This window comes from Pleurodeles waltl, chromosome 9 (genome assembly GCF_031143425.1).
Source record: "Pleurodeles waltl isolate 20211129_DDA chromosome 9, aPleWal1.hap1.20221129, whole genome shotgun sequence".
Lineage (NCBI taxonomy): Eukaryota > Metazoa > Chordata > Amphibia > Caudata > Salamandridae > Pleurodeles > Pleurodeles waltl.
In genome coordinates this window covers 655,871,020-655,896,532 of record NC_090448.1, presented here as the reverse complement: position 1 = coordinate 655,896,532, position 25,513 = coordinate 655,871,020, and the positions used below count along the sequence as shown (strand labels likewise).

The 25,513-nt window shown below is 43.3% G+C and overlaps 1 protein-coding gene across 1 annotated transcript in view; it reads left to right on the top strand.

Moving 5' to 3' along the window:
- CCDC61 (coiled-coil domain containing 61) overlaps positions 1-25,513 on the top strand; it is a 637,121-nt gene that overhangs the window by 120,555 nt on the left and 491,053 nt on the right. The window lies entirely within an intron of this gene.

Below are 25,513 nucleotides of genomic sequence, written 5' to 3'. Positions count from 1 at the left end.
GGCTTGTGTACTGAGGTACAACAGCTACGAAGACTTAAGTGAACACCAAATGAGAGCAAAAGATGTAACTTAATTAAAAGTCAGAATGTTAACACAAGGTCACTAAAGTGTTCGGTCTGCTGTGCTCTGAGCTGCAAACTATACATTTGCCTTTATACATCAAGTGAGAAGGAAAGACAACCTGTGCTTGTGCATACATTGTTTTTTCTGTTATGGCTTTCACAAAAACATCTGACTTTCACGGTGAGGCAAGGAGAAATTGTTTTTGCCAACAGATAGCATTCTTGTTCCATATTTTACTTTTCAGGGTGGGAGCCTCAGCAATGAGAATATGGGGCTTGGAAGAGGAGTGATGATAAGGCAGCCCACAAATGCTTCTAGAAATGATAGTCTTACATGAGATGGGAAAGAAAGACTGAAGAGTGAAATGGTACCTTGTACTTCCTGCCAAGGAGGAGGTGCTTCACTGAGTACATTCCAGAGCTGGTGGGAGGGATTAGGAGCGTGTTCTGCCTTCTCTTTGCAGCCATAAGACAGATCTTACAAAAGATAAAGTTGTCGATTTTATTTTGATTTACAAAGTGTGTATTATACAAATCCATAATGTGATAGATGATTATGTAGCTATACCCAACACAGATGTATAAAACACAATCTTAAAGTAATATAAAACCTAGAAAAGTCTGCAGTTGCCTAATGACTGCATGACCATCCTCGGAGAGGTGAAACATTCTTCCACTTGATCTTCATATGCAATCAAATGATGGAGATCCTGTATATAACATGTGTATCAACAGTCGAGTACACCTGAGAACATGCCAGGAAGCAATTGCATTCCCTTAACTTCTTTTTCTGTCAAATCTGGTTTACAATTTTCTTGCATTAGAGTACATTGGACTGCATCATTGGTTAACCTAAGTACCCTTCTCAAACATCTTTCTTCACTGTTCCAGTTACCAAGAATTTTCTGGATGGTCATTTGGAGGTGTTTCCACAAGTCAGAAGGATTTGAAGTCCTTGAGAATTGAATCTAGTACTCTACAAATTCATGGGTTCTTCTTTTAAATCTATGCACACAGTTTGCTTTCAGCATCTTAGATGTTTGTTCTTTTAGTGGCTGCTGGGAGGATGAGTGAGATTCGGAGTGGATGAACTGATGAACCATTTTCCATAGTAACAAAATATTGTAAAGAGCTCACCTTTTTTTTTGTCAAACGTGATATTTGAATTTCTCATTTCATTGCATACTTCTTTTCTCCTAAATTATCATCAGTGGGCTCCGTGATCAGTGCAGTTACACAAAAACCCTTCCCCAACCAATAGAGGATGTTATCAATTACAGCAGCTGCTCCCTCGTTTTCATCCCAGTGGCCAGTTCACTGTCAGTCCGGCAGTTTGGCTGCTTAATAAGCTAACTGAAATGGTGAGACCTCAAAATCTTGACTCCAGTAAGCACAGTTATCATTATTACTCCTAGTGGATTGAGTGGACCTTAGATGCCATTTTGCCTTTAAAGAATGTTAATTCAAAGCACTTAAAACCCTCAGCCCTCTGGTATACCAAGGCCCTAAGGGTCATCAAATGAGGTTCTTAAAAAGCATTAGTGGGCCTGGCGCCCTGATTAGAGTTGAACTAAAAGTGATTCTTTCTAATTGCAAAAAAAGTTACTATCTACTTAAAATGTATTAACTTCATTTGAAGCTGAATTCTACTCTAAATAAATCTTAGCTGCTGAAAATTCCACAAATAACATCTTCACAATAGTGAGGTTCTTGTCCTCTCCGAATTGTGCAACTTCTGCTATTGTTCATTCTGAGGCTCTGGCTGACAACCACCCCAGTTAATTTGAAGAGAAACGTAATTCCCTCTGTGACGGTTTAAGTCTTTCTTGCTTAGAGGCCGGCCCAGGTTTAGGATGCTGCTCGCCACCTTTTGGCTGTTTGTCCAGTGCTTCTTTTATTGACAGTTGTCCGGTTCTGCTGGAAGTTGTGGCCAAGTCTACCCCTGTCCTAAATGACTTCCTGTGTTTATCTGTGGAACAGTTTTATACTACCTCTAGGTTTATTAAATCTGGCTCTTCACTTGACCCGATCCCTCCAACAATTGGAATATGGTCAAATCTGTGCTTCCCAACTTTTATTGGATGTGTGTAACGGCTCCCTCATTAATGCCTGGGTCCTCAGTGAATGGAAAAGGGCACTCATTGTTCTTTTGCTGAAGAAATCAAATGCTGATCAAGCTGTACTTTGAATTTTTGCCCTATATCTCTGCTACCCTTTGCAGTTAAAATCTTGGAGAAATATGTTAGTGAATAACTTTCCAGTTGTTTGGAACAGCGATAGTTGTTAGTATGCATAGTCTGGTTTTCAAACTGAAACAGAACTTAAACTGTACTGGTTTTGGTCTTGGATGATTTAAGAATGCTAGCGATCAAGGCTAATCCAGCTGCCTTAGTCCTTCTTGATTTGTGTGCATCTTTTGACACAGTAACTTATTCCATCTTCTTATCCAGACTGGTGAAGGTTGGGATAAGAGGATCCTCATTACAGTAGTGTAAAGCTTACCTTGAGGATAGACGTCAAGCTCAGTACCTCCCTCCATTTGTGTTCACTTATAAGTCAGTCAGATACGGTGTTCCACAGAGGTCTGCTCTCAGTCTGTCCTTGTTTGATATCTATCTTTTTCCTGGTTGGTTAGATCTTTTGATCTAACCAAACAGGAATTATGCAAATGACTCTCGACTTATTAATAGCCGTGGACTATATTGGATTGGCCCCCTTGGATACCTGCCCTCTGTGTATGTACTCTGCTTTTTGGCTTAGACTTAATGCCTTATTTTCAATTCCAACAAGACTGAGGTATTCCTAACTTTCACAATCGTCCCCGGCTAAACCCTTTCCTTCTTTTTTTTGGCGTTCTTGTTTGCCTGAACCTCCTCCACCTGCAAAATCCTTGAAGACTTTGAGCTTCTTTTTGGAGGAAAATTTGACATTGGAGAAACAGGCTAACCATGTTACCACCTCTTGTTTTCTCCTGTTAAGGGTGTTAAAATAGTCCCTTGGCTCCCTCCTTGGACTTAATGGATTGTGATGCAGGCAACTTTCTTTTTATTTTGACATTTTTATTAGGTCAAAGTTAGATCACATACAGCAAACAAAACTATTTTGGAGGGAGACACCCCATAGTTCAGGTTGATTGTGTGAAAAAGGCAGAGCAGAGAGAACACAAAAGCCAATAATATACAAATCTAATTCCATCCGGGATAATAATATAGCAATCCCTGAAACAAAAAAAGTGTGTTGGGGGGGGGGGGGGAGGGGGGTTGGATTTCCCAGTTAAAGATACCCAAGGTTTTTACAAATTTCATAAGAGAGTGGATCCCCCTCGTTCAAGCTAGAGTCAGTTCCCAACTATAGACTTGACGAAAAATAGCCCACCAAGCCATGGCTTGCAGAGACATCAGAAACCCATGTCCACGCAATACAGAGTCTGGCAGAGGTTGTAAGCATAGACAACAGTCTTCTAGTTCCAGCATCCTGCACCATTCTGTATCCTATCACTATGTTGGTAGTGGTGACATGTATTGTATAGCCCAAACCAGCAGTCATCAGTTGGGCCACCCCTAAACAAACCTCCTGAAGGGCTGGGCAAGCATAAAGCATGTGAAGTACATCTGAAGCATGACATCCACAATTAGGACACCTAGCTCTTGCCACGTTAATGCTCACCCCCTTCCCCAATCGAACACATTTATCAGGTGTGTGACAAAGCATGCATGCAGTATTAAACTGATGCATTTTCAAGTTAACCGAGTGAACAGCGCTGTCAGTTCCCTATATATTTCTACATGAGTCACTTCCACCGCAAGCACTTTGCTTCTTTTAGCGACCAGACACATACTATCAGACCCGGATAAACCATACTGATTTGCAACCTCCTACTAAGTTTTACAATATTTAGCAGAATATCGGGCCCAACAAGATCAATACTGTCGTTCCATCGAGATGAGAAGTAATCCCTCGGCTGTAGAGATTTAAAAAAATGGTGAGGGATCAAATTGAAGACCGCCTGCAAATCTGTAAAGGGGTGAAAGCCATTCACATCAAGAAGATGACCAGCCGTCTCTGATCCTAAGCCTGCCCACGCCCTACAAACAGGTCCTGGAACACTCGTGGGAATGCCAGGTTATTCCAAATTGGAGTTTGCCAATACATTAGCTTCATATAATACTTAGCAGACATCTCTCGCCGTATAGCTACCGTGTCCTTAACAAACTTGAACCTTACCCTTTTGTAGTTGTTAGAATCTATGACTCTAAAGAAAAAGCCAATAATCAGGACCTAAAGTCAAGTAATAACCCTACACAAGATCACCTGGGTCAGATGGTGTTAACAGCCCATGCAGCCGACCAGCGAACGCTGCCCAAAAGTAAAGCTTAAAGTCGGGGAGCCGCAAGCCCCCAAAAATCCCTCCCTCCTCAGTTTAAAAAAATGCCAAGCTCATCTGGCCCGCTTGTAGCCACAGATAAAACTTCTGATAACTCCCTCTAACTTTTTAAAAAGGAGTTTGGTACTTTCAGTGGAATTGCTGAAAACAGATATCAAAATTTAGAAAGGACATTCATTTTTAATTATGTTACACCTACCAATAATAACGATATTATTATTGTTATTATTATATCTGGGTCATTATTAAGTAAAATGAGTTTTAGCAATATTCAGTTTATACCCAGAGACCAGACCAAACTTCCCAGCTTCACCAACTACCCCTTTTGCGGCTGGCAATGGGTTAGAAGAATAAATAGCAACATCATCAGCGTAGACCCTAATCTTTAACGACCGATCTCCAGCCGTGAAAGGTCCTGACATTCCTTTGCAAAGAAAGCAAGTATGGCTCCAAATATAAAGCAAATAAGAGGAGAGAGGGGACACCTCTCCCGGGTGCCCTGCTGGATCTTAATAGATGAAGTAAGTACGCCACCAAATGCTATTCTTGTGGATATATGTATATATAGGGATCATGCCAATCTGTAGTATATGTCACGAATCCGAAACCCCCCCCCATTGTTAACCATAAATACTCCCAGGTCACCCAATCAAAATTCTTTTCAGCATCCAGCAATATCATAGCGAGCTTAGATAAATTTTTCTCTGCGATGTCAAAAGCAGCTTTTGCCATATTGGTATGGGCCGTAGTGTCTCTACCTGGGATAAAGCTATGTTGCTGTTCAGAGACTAAGCATGAAAAAACTGGGGACAACCGGGTTGCTAACACCTCTGCATAGTTTTTTGCATCCTCATTGATAAGTGAGATAGGTCTATAATTGCCCATTCCTTCAGAAGCTTATGATCGTTTTTATATTCCATGTATCTGGGACTTTACCAACCTTGTTAATACACTGCAGCACCTGAAATAATTGTGGTATTGTATTATAATGTCTCTAAATGTTTTATAAAACTCGAGCGGTATAGCATCCTGCCTGACGCTTTACCTGAATGAAGAGCAGCGAAAGCAGCTTTAAGTTGCCCAATGGAAAAGTCTGCCTGCACTTGAGATGCAAGCCTGTCTTCGACTTTAGGCAATTGGCTTTGCACAAGACAAGCCACAGATTCAGAGACAGGTTTGATAGAGAATTTACAATCGTATTCTTTATAGAATCTGGCAAACTGATTGGCTATAGCCTGGGCAAGAGAATGCATTAGCCCATCAAAGCCTTTAATGCTCTCTATTGAGCTAGCAACATTTTTTTAGCCAAAATTAGATGAGCTAAAACCCACCCAACCTGATCTTCGTACTAGTATTGGAGAGCTCGGTTTCTGGCACAGGTGGCAGCCACCCTTTCCCTAAGCGTTTGACCAAGCTGTGATTGAGTATTAATAAGCTAGGCATGCAAAGCAGCCTCCTCAGAGCTTCTATTTTTAATAGCTGTCGCATGTAAAGCTTCAAGCTGTAAGAGCTCCTGACCTAGTTGACTGTCAGCACGATCTGCTTCTTTGTTCTGTACATAAATAAACTGCAAGGTGATACCCCTAACATATGCTTTCTTTCATTGTATCCCATACCATGAGGGGGGAGGCTGTGCCCATGTTTACCCTCAAGAATTCTGAAATAGCATTAGCCGTCCGTGAACACATGATAGTCAGAGTTAATAATCAAGTGTTGCAAAAATGAGCACTGACGCTGTTGTCTGGTCGCTTTAGATTAGTTGATCTGTAAAAGTAGCAGGTTATGGTCCGAAGAGACCATAGGTCAAATCTTGATCCCTACACCCCCCAATGCACTCCCTCTGAGCAAATATCAATTCTGAATAGTGCTTATGTGGGTTAGAAAAGAAAGGGTATCCCTAAAGAGTAGGATGTAATGTCCTCCAGATGTCGACAAGCCCATGCAATCAAATAAGCTCCTGAATAAATTCCGTGATTCTAGTCATTGGGGGAAGGCAGAATGATTTGTTTAGTTAATAGCCTAATCACTAACACAATTAAAATCTCCCATCAAATGCACATTGCCAATCCAGTAATTCAAAACCGAGTCTCAGGATCATCAAGGTTGGGATCATAGACTGCGCACATCTCTAATTTCTGGCCATACACCATAACCTGAGCAATAACCCATCTGCCCTTGACATCAGAGGCTGTCTTCAATACCTCATATGTAAGATTCTTTGCTGCCAGAACCGCCAACCCTCTTATAGGGGTGTGTTAGAGGTGCTAACAGTGAGTTTGTATCCCAACTGCTTAAACAAATGACAATCTTTATAGGCAAGGTGTGTTTCAGTTAGGGATATTAGATGTGGAGCATATACTTTAATCTCCTCTTGTAATAGTTGCCTCTTAGAGAAATTCAACCAGGATAAATTCCAGCACATATGTTTTAGGCTAACGGTGTCCATCTAGAAAGAAAGGGAAAACAGGAAATCATGTGCATTGCTCTGTCTCTTTGCACACTCTTTAAAATAAATTTGAACACAGTTTGACTGACCTGTTTAGTTTGACCAGTTTTACCCCCAGAAACCCTCACCCTTGATTGCAAAATAAATACACCCACAAAAACCTGCCATTGATCCAACACTCTGCCCTGGCTGACTAGCCACTGCCAGTGCCCCTAACCAACCCACATTTCCCACAAAAGGGATCCTCCCCACCCTTAGGCTAGGAACCCTTAACAGCCCTAAGAGTCAGCCCCCACACACCACAAGCACCAGCCGCAAACCTAAAGAAAAAAAAGAACTCCACACATAAGCATCCCACCCAGAGTGTCCCTGTTGCCACCAATAAACACACAAATGAGAAGGTTATCCCTGGAAGTCTACATTGAAAAACATTAGTAAGTATAAACTAAGCGACAGCCACCTTTATGAACTACATCCTGTATCTTATGTGGAACCGTTGATATTGCTAAGGACAGCCCTGGTGACCTGTTCCATAAAAGAGAACTGAGTCGATTCATTGTAAGTTATTTTAAGTTTATCCTACTCTTGGAGAAAAACTTGAGTGCCCACTTCTTTTAATGGGTCGATCACTTGATGCATCCTCCATCTCTTATCTGTCGTGACCTTACTCAGATCTGAGTGGACAAAAATTAGTAAAGAATACTCAGCTACAGGGGCTGCTGGTCTAGCTTTAGCAAAAATTGCCTGCCTTAACAAATAGTTACCCACATAAATCCAAGTAGGGCAGAGATGATTCACACGAGAATTATTAGTCTTAGTCTAGTAAATAGGTAACCGATCTGCCCTTTGAGTCTGTGAGTCTAAATTCCAGTCAATCAGTTTGGGGAAAACCCACCCAAACAGCTGTACAATGTATTGACATGGGTCATCCCCCTCCTTCCCTTCAGGTATTCCAAAAGCCATAAGTTTTTCCTTCACTAATGAATTTCCGAGTCTTCGATTTTAGATTGTACCAGAGTCAGCTGATGAACATGCAGCGCAACAGATTTAGCCATGGCCATGCCCACCTCCTCTGACTCAGCCACCCGTTGTTGTAGTTCCGTCATCTCTTTTGAGGGGGCTATCACCTTGCTGGTGACCTCAGAAAATGACTGCTGTATCGCTGCATTGTCTACCTGAACCTGCTCATAGTGCCTCTTGGCCTCGGCCTGCTGAGCCAGCAACATCCGATTATTACCATTTGTAACGTGGGCTCTTGGGAACCTTGGGCAAGTAATATATTTACCTAAGAGATTCCCACTGCATTTGGAGGGGCTGGCATCCAGTCTAACATTATGAGATGGGAAACTGTCCCGGGAGACCACTGCAGGAAGTGATTCAGGAGCCTGAGAAGTTGTTACCTTTTCAGACGATCGGCCCACCTTTTTAGTGTCGTTATTATTAATCATAGGGTAAGATGAGTCACATTTAGCTTTGACTTTAGTCCTGGATCCCCCTGCCCCTTAGCCAAAGCCCAATCCCACAACGAGCTGCCCTTATATTTGTTGCCTCTCCCCTGCTTCAGTCGCTGCATTATTAAACCACCATCAGATAACACCCCCTTCGGTCCTGTGTGCTGTTTACTAGCGCTGGCTTGGCTGCTAAGTGACTGTGCCCGCTTCGAAGATGCCTTGGAAGTTTTGACAGCCTCATTGATTGCAGCTCCAGACTTAAACGTATTTAATGTTTTTATTGAAGGGTAAGCAGAGACAAGGCTTGCACCAGGGCCGATAATAACTGCCTCAGCATCATAATGGATAATTGTGGGGCTCGGCATCAGAGTAGGGGCATTGGTATGTACCATGTTCTTAGAGGCCACTTGCCCATCTTTCCTGTCTTGCCCAGATTGCCTAGCTTGACCCAATTGTGTATCTTATATGTCTGGCCCAGAAAGAGACGCGTTTCCCTCTAGCACAGTGGTTCCCCAGCCTTTTGACTGAGGACCCCCACTGAATCACTACTGGAAGCCAGGGGACCCCCAAGCAATCCGTACGATTTAAATTTTAAACATTAAAAGAGCAATTTGCAAAAATATGCAAACAAGTGCACACCAAACAAGTACTCAAAATACTAAAGATATCATTTTTTTATATTGAAAAAATATGCAAAAATTGAAAGACTTGGGAAGCTTGGTGCTGCATCTCGGCAACTAACTTTTCAATGTTTGGTTTTATTTAGGAAAGCTGAATCCTCTAGTCAGATTCTACATTTCCCAAGCAATTTTTGTTTTTTTATTTTTTAGGTGCATAAGATCTGAGAAAGCTTTTAAATATATGTGGTGGGGAAATGAAGTAAAACCATAAGGGCCTCTCATATCTCCATAGGCTCTCTGTCATGTGTATTTTATCTGTTTTATAGCACCTTCCATACCAGTGTAGGGTGTCGGAGCACTTTATAGGGACTATAAGGTATAGGATTCACATGTCATCCATACCGGTTGGCATTCTCTAAGAGTGCTTAGTCTAGAGAAGCACAGACTCAGGATTCAGAACATAGCACAGTGGCCAGGGTTGACTTTAATAATAATGTATTCCTGTGCAAGCAAACTTTTTTTCTTTTTAAGTAGCATAAAGATAGTGAAACACTGGGGAAAAAACATAACTTTCAAATTTGTCCCATGCAGTTTGCATGCAGTTTTTTGTTGGCAGTTCATAGCTCACTGTGCTAGATTACTATTGTAACTTATGAACTGCGTAGTAACAAAATCTCTGTGACAAAAGCAGTAAATTAATGTGCTATGCACATAAAATACTTTTCTTTGCATGATACATGTTCGTTGCAGCAGGCATATTAACTATCTAGCTACCTTAGATGAGTCAAAACTGCCATCTCTCTCCAGCATGTACAATAATCACCAGAGTTATTTTGTCTGCTGGATGTACAAGGAATTATGCAGTGCTTTTAAAGCTGCTGCACAAATCAACTAACAAATATAAAAACACCCACATGTTTCTGTAAAAGTCCCAGGCTACGGACCCCCTGGGAATGTGTCATAGACCCCTGGGGGGTTTGCAGACCACAGGTTGGGAACTGCTGCTCTAGCACTTTGATCGATGTTCCCACGGGGCCCCCCCTCCACATCCCCCTCCAGGAACCTTAATGTACTCGAATTCTGTGTTCCCAAGACCCAAGGACCAAGAGGGTGTGTGATGGACACCAATGATGTTTGCATCTTATACAAGGTCTAGCCAACCCCTATTAGTGAGTGAGACAGTGTCTAGGAAGACAGGGCTCTCTAGTGGTAGCTGTGGTGAGAAGCCAAGACTTATCTAGGAGGAGTGAAAGGAACCACCCAGTGTAAGAAAAATAAAGGTACATTGTTACAGTAGCACTGAACTAGATTACTTATAGGCAGTCCCCCTACTTGAGGCAAGTACACATTATTTATATATATATAGTGTTCGATGGCATGTGTAGCTGCAGATACACATGCTGTGCACTGTTCCTGCCATCTAGTGTTGGGCTCAGAGTGTTACAAGTTGTTTTTCTTCGAAGAAGTATTTTCGAGTCATGGGGCCGAGTGACTCCTCCCTTTCGGCTCCATTGCGCATGGGCATCGACTTCATCTTAGATTGTTTTCTTTCCGCCATCGGGTTCGGACGTGTTCCGCTCCGTTATTTGAATCGGAAAAAGACAAAAAATCCTCAAAAAGCGTTGGTATTGTTTGCGATTGGGAAACATCTTGTATCGACACCGACGAGACACAGCTTCGTGGCCCTTCGGGGCGTCCGTGCCCAGCCGGGGCCTTGTTGGCCCGACCATAGACGTTGTCAAAGCCTAATGGACCAGACCCCTTTCCGTTTCTGCCCACGGTGCCACGCAAAGTATCCCTATACAGACCAACATCGGGTCTGTAATCTGTGTTTGTCACCGGAGCACAGGGAAGATACTTGCGAGGCCTGCAAGTCCTTTCAATCGAAAAAGACCTTGAGGGATCGGAGAGCGAGGCAGATGCAAATGGCGTCAAAGTTCAGAGCACCTCAACGTCGAAGAACAGGAGATGGCTATCTCCATCGAAGGATCGGACTCGGACGATTCCGATGGAGACCGACCACCTACAGCAGGCCAACACGTGAGTACGCCTGCCCCGACCCAAGCCCACAGTCAGCCCAAGAAGCATAAGGCCTCGGGGACGCCACTGCCTGAAGGCCATGGCTCGACCCATAAAAAATAAAAGCGGTGACCAAGCAACACCTTCGGCACCGAAGAAGGCCAAATTTGTGCAAAAGTCTTTGGACTCGAGCCGAGAACCCGTCATCGAAAAAACTCGAAAGAGCCTTTCGGAGCCGAGGCCTTCCATCAGCATGGGCATTTCGGGGCCGAAAAAAACGGCTTGGGAGCCGGAAAAAGCCTCGTACACCGAGGAACATGGGCTATCTAAGCAGCTAAAAGAGAGGCACAGATTGGAGGAATTTTATCAAACGCAGGCTAGGATACAGATCCATAAGGATACTGGGAAGATCCAAACTGCCCCTCCTCTCAAATTTAAAAGAAAACTGGCTTTCCAGGAACAATCAGAGACTGAACAGCCAAAAGCTAAAGTGGCCAGGGAAAAATCGCCAACTCACCATTTTTCACCAGAACTTTCTCCTCCACATTCACCACAAAGGACAGTGTCACCTACTGCCACGCCCACTGCACAGTCACCCACACACACTGTGCAGTCGCAAGACGATGCAGACCCTTGGGAGCTCTACGAATCCCCTGTGTTGGACAATAGCCCTGAGTGCTACCCTTCAGAACCCTCTCCACCTGAGGATAGCACCTCATACACCCAAGTCTTGGCCAGGGCTGCCGCATTCCATAACGTAAGCATGCACTCAGAGCCATTGGAGGACGATTTTCTCTTTAATACCTTGGCCTCCACGCATGCTTCCTACCAAAGCCTGCCTATGCTTCCAGGCATGCTTAAACATGCCCAAAAAGTTTTTCAAGAGCCTGTGAAAGGGACTGCCATCACACCGCGGATGGAAAAAAAGTACAAGCCACCACCGTCGGACCCAGTGTTCATCACACAACAGTTGCCCCCGAACTCTGTAGTGGTTTGAGCTGCAAGAAAAAGAGCCAACTCAGTCATCGGGAGATGCACCACCTCCAGATAAGGAGAGTCGGAAGTTTGACGCAGCAGGAAAAAGGGTAGCGTCACAGGCTGCCAATCAGTGGCGCATTGCAAATTCTCAAGCCCTACTCGCACATTATGACCGAGCTCGAGACCGAGGACGAGATGAGCGATATCATCCAACATCTCCCCAAGGAATACCAACAACAGGCTCAGCAAGTGGTAGAGGAGGGACAGGCAATATCGAACAATCCGATACGTTCGGCATTAGATTCCGCTGACACTGCCTCAAGAACAGTGAACACAGCAGTCACAATTAGATGACACGCTTGGATAAGATCCTCAGGGTTCAAACCCGAGATACAACAGGCAGTGCTTAACATGCCATTTAATCAACAACAACTATTTGGACCACAAGTTGTCACAGCCATCGAGAAGATGAAGAAGGCCACTGACACGGCCAAAGCCATGGGCGCGCTCTATTCGTCCCAATATAGAGGGACATTCAGGAAACCACAATATAGGGGAGATTTCAGACAACAGTCTTCAGAGGCATCCACCTGTCAAGCAAAACCCATCTACCAATCCCAATATCAGAGAGGGGGGGTTTCACGGGTCTTTCAGGGTACAATTCCCAAGGTCAAGGGGAAAATTTCAGCCCACTAAGCAGGCCACTAATAACAAACAGTGACTTGCCTGTCACCCTCCCCCAGCACACATCTCCAGTGGGAGGAAGACTCAGATTTTACCACAAACATTGGTCAGACATAACCACGGACACATGGGTCCTATCAATTATCCAACATGGTTACTGTATAGAATTCACACATTTTCCTCCAGATATTCCCCCAAGAGCGCACAAACTGTTGGCGCAACATATAGAAATGTTCCAAACAGAAGTGCAGGCAGTATTAACAAAACAAGCCATAGAACTAGTACCTCACCAACAAAAAGGAACATGGTTTTATTCCCTAGATTTCCTTATTCCCAAAAAGGACAAAACACTAAGACCAATTTTTGATCTCAGGGCTCTCAACCTATTCATCAAATCAGAACACTTCCACATGGTCACACTACAAGATGTAGTCCCCTTACTAAAACACGGAGAATACATGTCAACACTGGATCTAAAAGATGCGTATTTGTATATACCCATCGATCCATCGCACAGAAAATACCTCAGGTTTGTCATACAGGGAAAACATTACCAATTCAAAGTATTACCCTTCGGGATAACAACAGCCCCCAGAGTATTTACAAAATGCCTCGCAGTAGTAGCGGCCCATATAAGGAGACAACACATGCACGTATTCCCATATCTCGACGATTGGCTAATAAAAGCCAACACTCAACAGCGGTGTCAAAATCACACACAGTACATAATAAATACCCTACACACACTAGGGTTCTCTATAAATTACCAAAAATCACACTTATAACCATCCCAACTACAACAATACTTGGGAGCAACACTCAAAGAGTGATTGCCACTCCAAGCCCACAAAGGGTACAATCATTCCAAACCATGGTACCAAAAATACAACCAAATCAGCACTACACAGTCAGATTTGTCATGAAACTCCTATGCATGATGGCATCATGCATCGCAATTGTCCCAAACATGCGGCTACACATGCAGCCCTTACAGCAGTGCCTTGCGAAACAATGGACGCAGGCACAGGGTCAACTCCAAGATCTAGTGTTGATAGACCAACCAAACACACTATTCGCTTCAATGGTGGAACCCTGTAAATTTAAACAAAGGGCGGCCTTTTCAAGACCCTGTGCCTCACGCCATTCTCACAACAGATGCATCGATGATTGGGGGGGGGCGCACACCTCAACAATCACAATATACAAGGGCAATGGGACAGTCAACAGAAACAACTACACATAAATCACTTAGAGCTGCTAGCAGTCTTCCTAGCACTAAAAGCATTTCAACCTCTTCTAGCTCACAAACACATTCTTGTCAAAATAGACAATATGATAACAATGTACTACCTAAACAAAGAAGGGGGAACACACTCATCACAACTATGCCTCATAGCACAAAAGATTTGGCATTGGGCAATTCACAACAACATTTGCCTAACAGCGCAATATATTCCATGCATTCACAATCAATTAGCGGACAATCTCAGTCGAGATCACCAGCAAACTCACGAGTGGGAAATACATCCCCAGATACTACAAGAATACTTTCACCAGTGGGGGACACCAGACATAGATCTGTTTGCCACAAAACAAAACGCAAAATGCCAAAACTTCGCATCCAGGTACCCACACCCTCATTCCAAGGGCAATGCTCTAGGGATCAATTGGTCAGGGATATTTGCTTACGCTTTTCCCCCACTCCCACTCATTCCTTTTCTGGTCAACAAACTGAGTCAAAACAAACTCAGACTAATACTCATAGCACCAACGTGGGCACGCCAACCGTGGTACACCACACTGTTGGACCGCTCTGTAGTGCCTCACATAAAACTTCCAAACAGACCAGATCTGTTAACATAACACAAACAACAGATCAGGCACCCAGTCCAGCAACGCTCAACCTAGCAATCTGGCTCCTGAAGTCTTAATTAAATCTTCCAAATGAGTATATGTAAGTCATTAAACAGGCAAGAAAACCTACCAGTAGGCATTGCTATGCTAATAAATGGAAAAGGTTTGCTTTCTACTGCCTAACAAACAAAATCACACCGTTAGATGCCTTCATACAAGACATTGTGGGTTACTTACTACACCTAAAAAAAGCAAATTTTGCTTTTTCTTCCATTAAAATTCACCTCACTGCAATCTCTGCTTACTTGCAGATTAAACATGCAAAATCACTCTTTAGAATACCAGTTATTAATGCCTTTATGGAAGGATTAAAAAGGATCATACCCCCAAGAACCCTACCAGTACCCTCGTGTAACCTTAATATTGTACTTACACGACTCATAGGTCCACCTTTTGAACCCATGCATTCTTGCCAAATCCATTTCATAACTTGGAAGGTAGCATTTCTAGTAGCCATCACTTCACTAGGAAGAGTTAGTGAAATACAAGCGTTCACTATCGAAGAGCCCTTTTTACAAGTACACAAACATAAAATAGTTCTCCGTACAAATCTGAATTTTTTGCCAAAAGTCATCTCACTGTCTCATTTAAACCAAACTGTGGGGCTCCCAGTCTTCTTCTCAGAGCCAGACTCAGTAGCAGAAAGGGCACTGCATACATTAGACATAAAAAGAGCACTAATGTACTATATAGACAGAACAAAACCATTTCGTAAAACTAAACAATTGTTCATCGCTTTCCAAAAAACCCATGCTGGTTACCCTATATCCAAGCATACAAACTTGTTACCTAAAAGCTAAAAGAGAGCTACTCATTACACCAAAGGCACACTCCACTAGGAAGAAAGGAGCAACAATGGCCTTTCTAGGTAATATACCAATGACCGAGATTTGTAAAGCAGCCACTTGGTCCACACCTCACACGTTTACCAAACACTACTGTGTAGATGTGCTAGCAACACAACAAGCAACAGTGGGACAGGCTGTACTTGGAACATAATTTCAAACAACTTCAACTCCTACAGGCTGACCACTGCTTTTGGGAGGATTACTGCTTTGTAGTCTATGCACAGCATGTGTCTCTGCAGCTACACATGCCATTGAACGGAAAATGTCACTTACCCAGTGTACATCTGTTCGTGGCATGAGTCGCTGGAGTTCACATGCGCCCACCCGCCTCCCCGGGAGCCTGTAACCGTTTCGAAGTTGCTCTTGAACATTTGTAACTTTGTAAATATATCACTTTAAACTACATTTTGTACATACATATTCACTCCATTGCATGGGCACTATTACTATAATACACAACTCCTACTTCACCCTCTGCGGGAAAAACAATCTAAGATGGAGTTGACGCCCATGCGCAATGGAGCCGAAATGGGAGGAGTCCCTCGATCTCGTGACTCGAAAACACTTCTTCGAAGAAAAACAACTTGTAACACTCCGAGCCCAACACTAGATGGCGGGATCTGCAAAGCATGTGAATCTGCAGCGACTCATGCCACGAACAGATGTACACTGGGTAAGTTATATTTTCCATATAGTAGGCATTAGGAATTAGCATATACAAACAACAAGCATTGGCAAATAATAGCAGAAATTAGCTAGGGCCCTATTTTTTTGGGGGGGGGGGAGGGGAGGTGCAAACCATATACTAAAATAGTGGAATGCGAAGTTATATCCCCCACCCATAGATGTGGATTAGTTAAAGGGGAGCTGGGATAACTCAGAACCCCAAGAGGTGAGTAGCTAGGTGACCCCCAGCGAGCAGAAGTAAATTACCTGGTCTTCCCAAAGACCAACAAGGGGGCTTGGTAAGGAAGATTGCAAGACCAGGACCTTTCTGGTGGAACCCAATGGTGGATTCTGGAAGAAGAGGACCTGTAAAAGAAGGGGACTTAGTCCATTCCACACAGGAGTGTCCAGACGGGGCAGGAGCCACTACCCACCCTTCTGTGAATGAAGATCCGTGTCGACGGGAGAAGATGATTAGAAGTGGAGCCCAGGAGCTGTAGAGAGGTCCTTGGAGTTGTGAAGATGATGTCCCACGTCGGTCACCGGGTCGCTGATGGTCAGTGACCTGGAGGACCCCCAACAAGCCTTGGAAAATGCAAATTGGAGGAAAGGAAGATTTGCAGTGGGGCGAGCCAGAAGAAGCAGTCTCAGCACCCACAGGCAGCCCACTGGCAGCAAGTACAGTAAGTTGAAGTGAGGCCCAGTCAGCACACCTGGAGAGGAGTCCCACGTCGCTGGAACAGCAGAGGAGAGACTGTCCTTACAAGGATGAAGAGCTGGAGGCTGGGGCTACTTGGAGCCTGAAGATCCCTTGGAGCAGGAGTCAACAAGCCTTGGTTGCTGCAAGTGTCGCAGTGCACAGGGGTACTGTCCTGCAAGGAGAGGCAAGGACTCACCGTCTCACAAGTTGGACAGCAGGTAGAGAGGACCAAGAAGACACTCAGACCGACCACCTGTGTTGGAGATTCTTCCTGGAGCCAGATGACAGAAGATCCCAGCAGCCAGTCATCGTTGATTAGGTGCCTCCGTATGTAGGGGAGTGACTCCTTTACTCCAAGCGAGATTCCTTCTTACTCCTTTGGTGCAGCTGAAGTCTTGCCGACCCTAGAGGATGCACAGCCATGGAAATGTTGCAATTGCTGGAAAGAGCCAGAGAAGCAATGTTGCAAGGTGAGGTTGTCTCTGGAGTTGCAGGCTTGTTTGGTCCCTGTGAAGTCCAGCAGTGGTTCCGGTGGCCTGGAGCAGAAGATGTTGAAGCAGAGGAGTCCTGGTGGAGTCTTGCATGCCGAATGTGGGGACGCACCCGCAAAGGAGTCTCTAAATAGCCATAATGTGGCTTGGTCACTTTGCATGGTGACCACCTAACAGACGGCGTCACTGACGTCACCTGCCTGGCCTGCCCACTCAGATGCTCCCAGGGGGCTCTGCACATCTAGTTTCCAAGATAACAGAAACAAGTAACACCATTAGGAGCTCTGGGCACTACCCCTGGGGTGGTGATGAACAGGGGAGTGGTCAGTCCCCTTTTTTGTTGTTGTCCAGTTTCATGCCAGAGCAGGGACCAGGGGGTCTCTGGACTGGTGCAAGCTGGTTTATGCAAGTAGGACAGCAAATGTGCCCTTCAAAGCAAACTGGTGGCTTGGGGAGGCTACCGCTTCCCAGGCTTGTAACACCTATTTTCAAGGGAGAGGGTGTTGCCTCCCTACCCCACAGGAAATCCATTTTCTGCCTTTCCCTTCCTGAGCTGGTCAAGCAGCAGGAGGGCAGAAACCTGTCTGAGGGGTTGCAGCAGCGCGGGCTGCCCACAAATCCTGAAAGACTGGTAGGAGCAATACTGAGATGTCCAGATGGTGGGATTCAATTACGCTGAAACCATATAAGAAATTAGATAGGATACCTAGAGGTTTACGATCACACATTTTTCCCCACATATGATGACTTGGATCTATTGATAAGGTGGGAAGATGAACTTAAATCTAATTCAATGAAACTTATGGATATCTTAATAGAAAATGCTGAAAGAAAGGTTGTAAAATTACAGTCAGATATAGATATATTAGAGAAAGAGATTAATGACTTGAATTTAAAAGAAGCAATCGATAAAAATTATGCTATTTTGAATGATGTAATCGCAAAATTTCAAGATGAGATCAAGCAGAGAAAGACTAGAAAATTAAAAAGAGACGAATTAGACTATATGAACGGGAGAGTTTTCACCTTTTCATGAAAATATGACCATTTGATAAAGAAAACAGAATCTACAGCTGAATCTAGCAATTCTGTAGACTCCATATCAACATCTAGGAGTAGCCTGGCGACGAATATTAGTGATACGGAAGCCACTGAATTGCATACTGGATCTGACATACAGGGGGTGGGTTTTTTACAGGAATTGAAAAGAATAAAACAGGGCAATTGGGAGTTAAACCAAAAAAGAAATTGGGTAGGAAGACACGAAGAGGCAAAAGAGGAAGGAAAAGGCAAAACTTATTTGGGTATGAAGACAAGATCCCGGGACAAAAAGACATGAATGTACACATAGACATTGAGAATAATGTTGTGAATTTGTCTGACAAGCAATTATCTTCTGATATGTTACTACTTTTGAATAAAGTATTGGGATTTTGTCCATCATCTGTGGGGAATGTATGTAAATCTAGGATAGATTTATATAAATGTATTAGAAAGCTAAAATTAAAGAATTTTTTTTTTGACTCACGACTAACACAGGTAGAGATAGCCCCGCAAGTGAAACTGACACACAGCAAACTATCTATTCAGGATATTCATGACACTGTGGCACTGATGTCGATCACAGATTATGAGGAGTACCCAATAACAACATCTACGGTTTTACGAGACTTAAATGTACCCTCGGATATGCATGTTACTAGTGGTTTAAGAAGAAAATCCACCTGGATGCCAAAACTCACAATGGATAATAATATTGAGACGTTTTTCAAATTAGTATGGCATGATCTGGACAAGGAGGAGATGAAGAGAAAATATCTGAGGAAATTCAATTTAAAATCAGAGGAAGACTCTGCACTGAAGACTTTAAAATCTGATGAGGATCTAATCATCAAGAGAGCAGATAAGGGTGGGAATATAGTAGTCATGAACCGTACTGATTATGAACAAGAAATATATACACAACTGAGTGATGTACACTGCTATGAAAAGCTGTCATATAATCCGATATCAGCATTGACAGGAAAAATAAGTAGACTGATAAAAAGCTGGTGGGATAGAAGTTTACTGGATGAGGATGAATATCTTTATCTTCAGGTGTATCGCCCTAAATTTCCATGTCTTTACACTTTGCCAAAGATTCATAAACAGTCAAAATTTCCACCAGGGAGACCTATAGTCTCGAGTATGGGGGGCCTCACGGAGAGGCTTTCGGTATTTTTAATATATTTCTGCAACCATTTGTGTGTAATTTACCCTCACATATCAAAGATACTAAACATATACTGAGTCTGTTATCAGATATACAGTGGGAATCAGGTATGATTATGGTAACTCTGGACGTGGTAGCACTGTATACCAGTATACAACATGAGTGTGGAATGAAGGCAATAGAACATCTGTTAAATAGAAGATCAGCGAGTCTACTGGAACATACGCATATGATATTGAGTATGATTGATCTTATACTTGATAACAATTATTTTTTGTTTAAAAAGGACTGGTACAAACAGAAACAGGGTGTAGCAATGGGTTCTTTATTTTCACCCTCATATGCCAATCTGTTTATGGGGTGGTTTGAAGAAAATTGGGTGTGGGGCCCTGGAGCAGCTAGATGGCACTCGCACATCTTATATTGGGGGCGATACATTGACGACTGTTTCATGTTATGGACAGGAGATGTGACTACATTGGACAATTTTTGTCACCATCTGAATGAGAATGACGTGAATATTAAATTCACATATAAATATAGTGAAACCTGCATAGAATTTTTGGATGTGGAACTGTTTGTAGAGAATAATAGAATAGAGAGTAGACTATCGAAAGGCAACTTCTTGTAACACTTTATTGCATGCAACGAGTGCGCATCCGAAGCATCAGATAGAGGCCATACCATTAGGAGAAATGGTAAGAGCATGAAGAAATTGTAGCAGAGATTGTTATTTTCATAAGGCCATTGAGGACATGGGACCTAGATTTGCAGTTAGAGACTATTCGGAGTCAGTTATTCGCAAATCCCAAGATAAGGCTTTGAAAATTTCTCGTCCACAGACGTTGTTGTCAACCACACAGAGGGATAATGAGAATAGGAGAAATAGTACTCAGAAGCTAAGGATTGTTCTAGATTATATGGAAATTTTCAAAGACTGTTGAGAATTATGAGGAAACATTGGTCAATACTTACTCATGATGAGACATTGAAGAAATTCATTGGCAACAAACCAGAGGTTTCATTTAGAAGAGGTAACACCCTCAATAACATTTTGAGCCCTAGCTACCTGTCTGATAGGAATAAACCAGATTGGCTCAGTGCACGTAATCTGGGCTTCTACAGGTGTGGCTTGTGTGCAATGTGCAAATGGGCAAGCTAAAAAAGATTTCTATGATAGGAGTGGTCACAAAGTGGATATAAAGTCACGTATAGATTGTAATATGAAATTTGTGGTGTATATGCTCATTTACAAACGTGAGAAGATTTGTGTGGGAAGTACTATACGCCCTCTCAAAGTGAGCATTTCGGAGCATTGGAGAGCGATCAGGCAGTAGGATGAAAGGTATCCCTTAGCCTCTCATATGAAAATATGTAAATCACAGGGAATTCATAAGGATTTTAAATTCTTTTGCTTCGACTATTGTGAACGAAATCCACGAGGTGGCAATAGGGAACTAGCTCTACGGAGAAGGGAATCGCTATGGATTATTAGATTGGGAGCAGTAGAGCTAGGTCTAAATACTGATTATGAGATGGAATATTTTCTTGGTGACAAGTGAAACGGATATTAAATAAAATAAAAAATGGAAATAAAATGTAAAGAGGGAGATGATGGGAACTTGTGACTGTAGCTGAAACCGGATATGAGAAATAAAATAGTGGTAGAAGCCTTTGTTTAGACTTTGGATATGATTTGTTAATTTTCTATAATGTTGTATTAGGGTATATTCACATTTTTTTGATTGTATTCTGGAATGTGGTTTTGAATGTAACTGCATTAGAATATATGGACTTGGGAATTCTATCTTCATCTTATCTTTAATCCATTGACTTGTACTATATAACGACACATAATAAGGATGATGACATTTTATGGCTCAGTTAAGGGGAAGATCGTGTGTATGAATATGAGGTAGTATAATGTATGGGCAACTAGAACTCGTTTTTGCTTTAATACAAATGTGATACGGCAAACATGACCGAACAGAAAGAGGTGGTTAAATCAGTGTAATTAGTGGTATACATTAAAACTATTATTAAGGCAAATCATATTGTGACACTAGTTTCAGTGTTTACAACCTGGAGTCAGTTTATGATTTAATTCAAGTTGGGGCTTTGTACTTGACAACACAGCCGGTACACACGCATTGAGCTATTGGATAGACGATGTTAGAAGGTTTAGTCTGTTTTCAATTTTTCCTATATGGACTTGGATATTTCCTTAGTCCGTCTTCTATTGCTACTATAGAATCGCGGGCTTTAAACACAACGTCATCGGAGGAAGTCCGGTTTGGATGTAAGAAGATGGTGTACTCGCCGCAAATTTTAAATTTTAAATTCTAGAAAGGTAAGGGATGACAGTCAAATTAGGTTATTGGTACTTTGGGATAATATTATGTTGTGAAGGAATTTACTGCAGGTATTTTATGATATTTTTCACAGGAGATTTCAATGGGGATAATCAAGCACTAGTACCATATACAGTATATACGGATATTCTAGGCAACGAGTTTTGAGCATTACGCAAATTCATAAAAATTTTAAAGTGCATTGGTGGAAGAACTTAAGGTATATCAGATGCTAATGCATATGTTATTTCTATTTTTGGTTCATTCTTCAGTCGCACATACAGGTATATTGAAGCTATTAATAGAGAACGAGCTTCTAAGGTATTGAATAAGCGAGATGCTTTCTAATTTAAGGTATATATTATATATCTCATGGGGTGTGCATGTTTTGGTTTAGACTGTCATGGGAAATTTTCTTTGGATATACTGCACCGCTGTGGTTGGTTATTTAATATTATGAGCACACTCTACTAGTGACATAATTTAATATTTTTTTTATTTGATTTTTAGCTTTAATAATAATTTCTATTTTAGTCTAAATTTTGATTCTTTTCACTTCAATTGATCTGATTCAATTTCACATGATAAGACTGTTACACAAAGGGAGATCACAAAATGTTTAGGGGGAATAACTTGCACGGTTCCCACTATCTGATATGAACACAATAACGAAACTAAGAGTATAATATATATGTTGAATACTGATGATGTGTTATTTATGGGAATATTATTTTAGGAGGTCCTGATGAAATCCAGGGGCACTCCCCGGATGAAACACGTGTTGACGGACAAGCAAGTGTAAATTGAAGGTTTTGGTTTTGGAACTATATATGTGATTTTGCTGAATCTCAAGTGGAATTATCTAAGAACTTTTTGGATTAATGAAAGCTTTTGGAGAAAGAATTATTTTATGTGATAATTTGGATGTAACAAGACTGTAAAATTTCGATTTGTGATTAAACATCTTTGGGTTTAAAAAGAACAGAATTCTGACACAAAAATTATTCTCTTTGTATATTTGACATTATCTTGTACTGTTACATATATTAATAATTTACACGTGTGCCATTACTTCTTGCATAGTGTGATAATGATTGTGTTATCTAGCAGGGGAAGGGGGGGGTGAAACCTGGGTTTTGAGCACCGTGTACAATTTATATATGGGGAGTTGACTTGAAAATAGGAGCGCCATTCACTCACCACTTCACCCTCTCTTGTCTGTTAGGAGCAATACTGAGGTGTCCTCCAAGGAGCCACCAGAGTGCATGGAATCATGCCAGCAATACTGACATTAATATTAGGGTATGATTCCGACATGTTTGATACCAAACATGCCTAGGTTCGGAGTTACCATTATGTAGCTAGACCAGGCCAGTGCACTAGCAAAATGGCTTCCCCGCACTTACGAAGTCCAGTGCATTGGTACTGGAGTTTGTAGGGTCACCTCTGCTCCTGCAGGAGTGCCCTCACACAGGAACCTGCACCCTGCCTCTGGGCTAGGGGAGCCTACCATAAGGTTGAATTACAGTGACCTGGTGCAGTGACCAGAGGTGAAAGAGTGCATGCACCTTTTTACGCAGGCTGCAATGGCAGGCCTGCGGACATAGGCCCTCATTCTGACCTTGGCAGGCGGCGGAGGCCGCCCGCCAAAGTCCCGCCGTCAGGTTACCGTTCCGCGGTCGAAAGACCGCGGCGGTAATTCTGACTTTCCCGCTGGGCTGGCGGGCGGTCGCCTTCAGGCCGCCCGCCAGCCCAGCGGGAAAGAGGCTTCCACGATGAAGCCGGCTCGGAATCGAGCCGGCGGAGTGGAAGCTGTGCGACGGGTGCAGTTGCACCCGTCGCGTATTTCACTGTCTGCGCGGCAGACAGTGAAATACATGTAGGGGCCCTCTTACGGGGGCCCCTGCAATGCCCATGCCAGTGGCATGGGCACTGCAGGGGCCCCGCGACCCCCCCCCCCTACCGCCATCCGGATCCCGGCGGTCGGACCGCCGGGATCTGGATGGCGGTAGGGGGGGTCGGAATCCCCTCGGCGGCGCAGCAAGCTGCGCCGCCGTGGAGGATTCAATGGGGCGGCGGTACACTGGCGGGAGCCCGCCAGTGGTGCCGGTCCGACCGCGGCTTTACCGCCGCGGTCGGAATCCCCATTGGAGCACCGCCGGCCTGTCGGCGGTGCTCCCAAGACCGCCAGGGTCAGAATGACCGCCATAGTTTGCATGGGCTCTCATGGGTGTCAAATTGATGCTGCAGTCAATGGGGGACCACAAGTATACCAATGCCCTGGGTATCCAAGTACCATATACTAGGGACTTACAGGGGTACACCAGTATGGCAAATGTGTGGTGTAAAGGGTACCAAAGCAACCAAGTTTAGAGAAGAGAGCACAATCACTTTGGTCCTGGTTAGCAGCATCTCAGAGAAAACAGTCTAAACACACTGATAAACAGGCAAAAAGTGGGGTAACCATGCCAAAAAGAGTAACTTTCCTACAGGGTCTTAGCTAATATTTTTTTTTATCTGTGTCCAACACCACCTCAGCATGAGCCAGCCGAGCGTACACATTGTGGAACACAGAGAGTAAAGGAACGTTGTTACAATCGCCACGTTGTTGCTCTGAGTCTGCCCTGCTTCCTCCTACAGTTACATTGTAACTCTCTTGTGGACTGCGGACAGCTGCAGATAACTCAAATGAGTGAGTTCTTGCAGAGGGGGCAGCCGCTATAGCTGACATCATGTACTCTGCCAAGAATTCCGTTCCACCTATAAGGGTTTTTCTTTTTTGCAGGCTTGTATCAAAGTTGCGGCAGTGGTTTTGGACGCTAGCAACCGCAGCATGGAGCGCCCCACACCTGGCTCTCTTGGCATCCACTGTGGTTTCAACAATGTCTGTTGCTGCTGTTGACACAGTTGCTTGTCGAGCCCTCGCTAAGCTTCGAGTTCCCGGTCCACCTTGCAGGACACTAGAACGTGGCGGTGCCATACTGGAGCAAAACGTCATTGGTTGCTGTAGCTGACTTGAAAGCCAGCAGGATCGATGAGCCCACATCATAAAGATGCATAAGCCGGGTAAAATCTACCACCACATGGGATCTTGGGGATACTTTTAACAAGTTCAATAGCTCATGCTTCGCTTCTAGCCGAATGCAGTCTGTGTGATTGGCTCAGGCTTGTGAGGACGTCGGGGGATTAAGGTCTCTGTACACAGGATCAGCCTGCCATCTTTCTCCCAAAGTGCCCAGCCCCTCTGCAGGCAACTGTCCCTAGTCGCCTTGACTATTGCACCTAGTTGTACATAGGAGCTTCCATCAGCATGCTGAAGAAGGTTCAGTGAATTTAAAACATGCTGGCCAAATTAACCCCGGTCTACCAAGCTCTTTCTCAGCTTCTTCTGTCCTTGACTTTTTTGCCCTGTTTGCCAGTGTTTTTTTTTTTTTTTAATTTATTTTTTTAATATAAATCTCTCTGCATAGTCTACAAGGCTCTTCACCAGTCTGGCCCAATTTATCTGAAAAATAAATACAAATTCTATGTTCTCGGTCACTACCTTTGTTATCAGAGTTTTTTTCTTCTCTTTATTCCCAGAGTTAACCTGGTCAGACCAGATTATGGAATTCTATGCCTCTGATTTGCATAGGATGTTGGGTCTGATCAAATTTAAAAAAAACTTTAAACACCTGGCTGTATGCA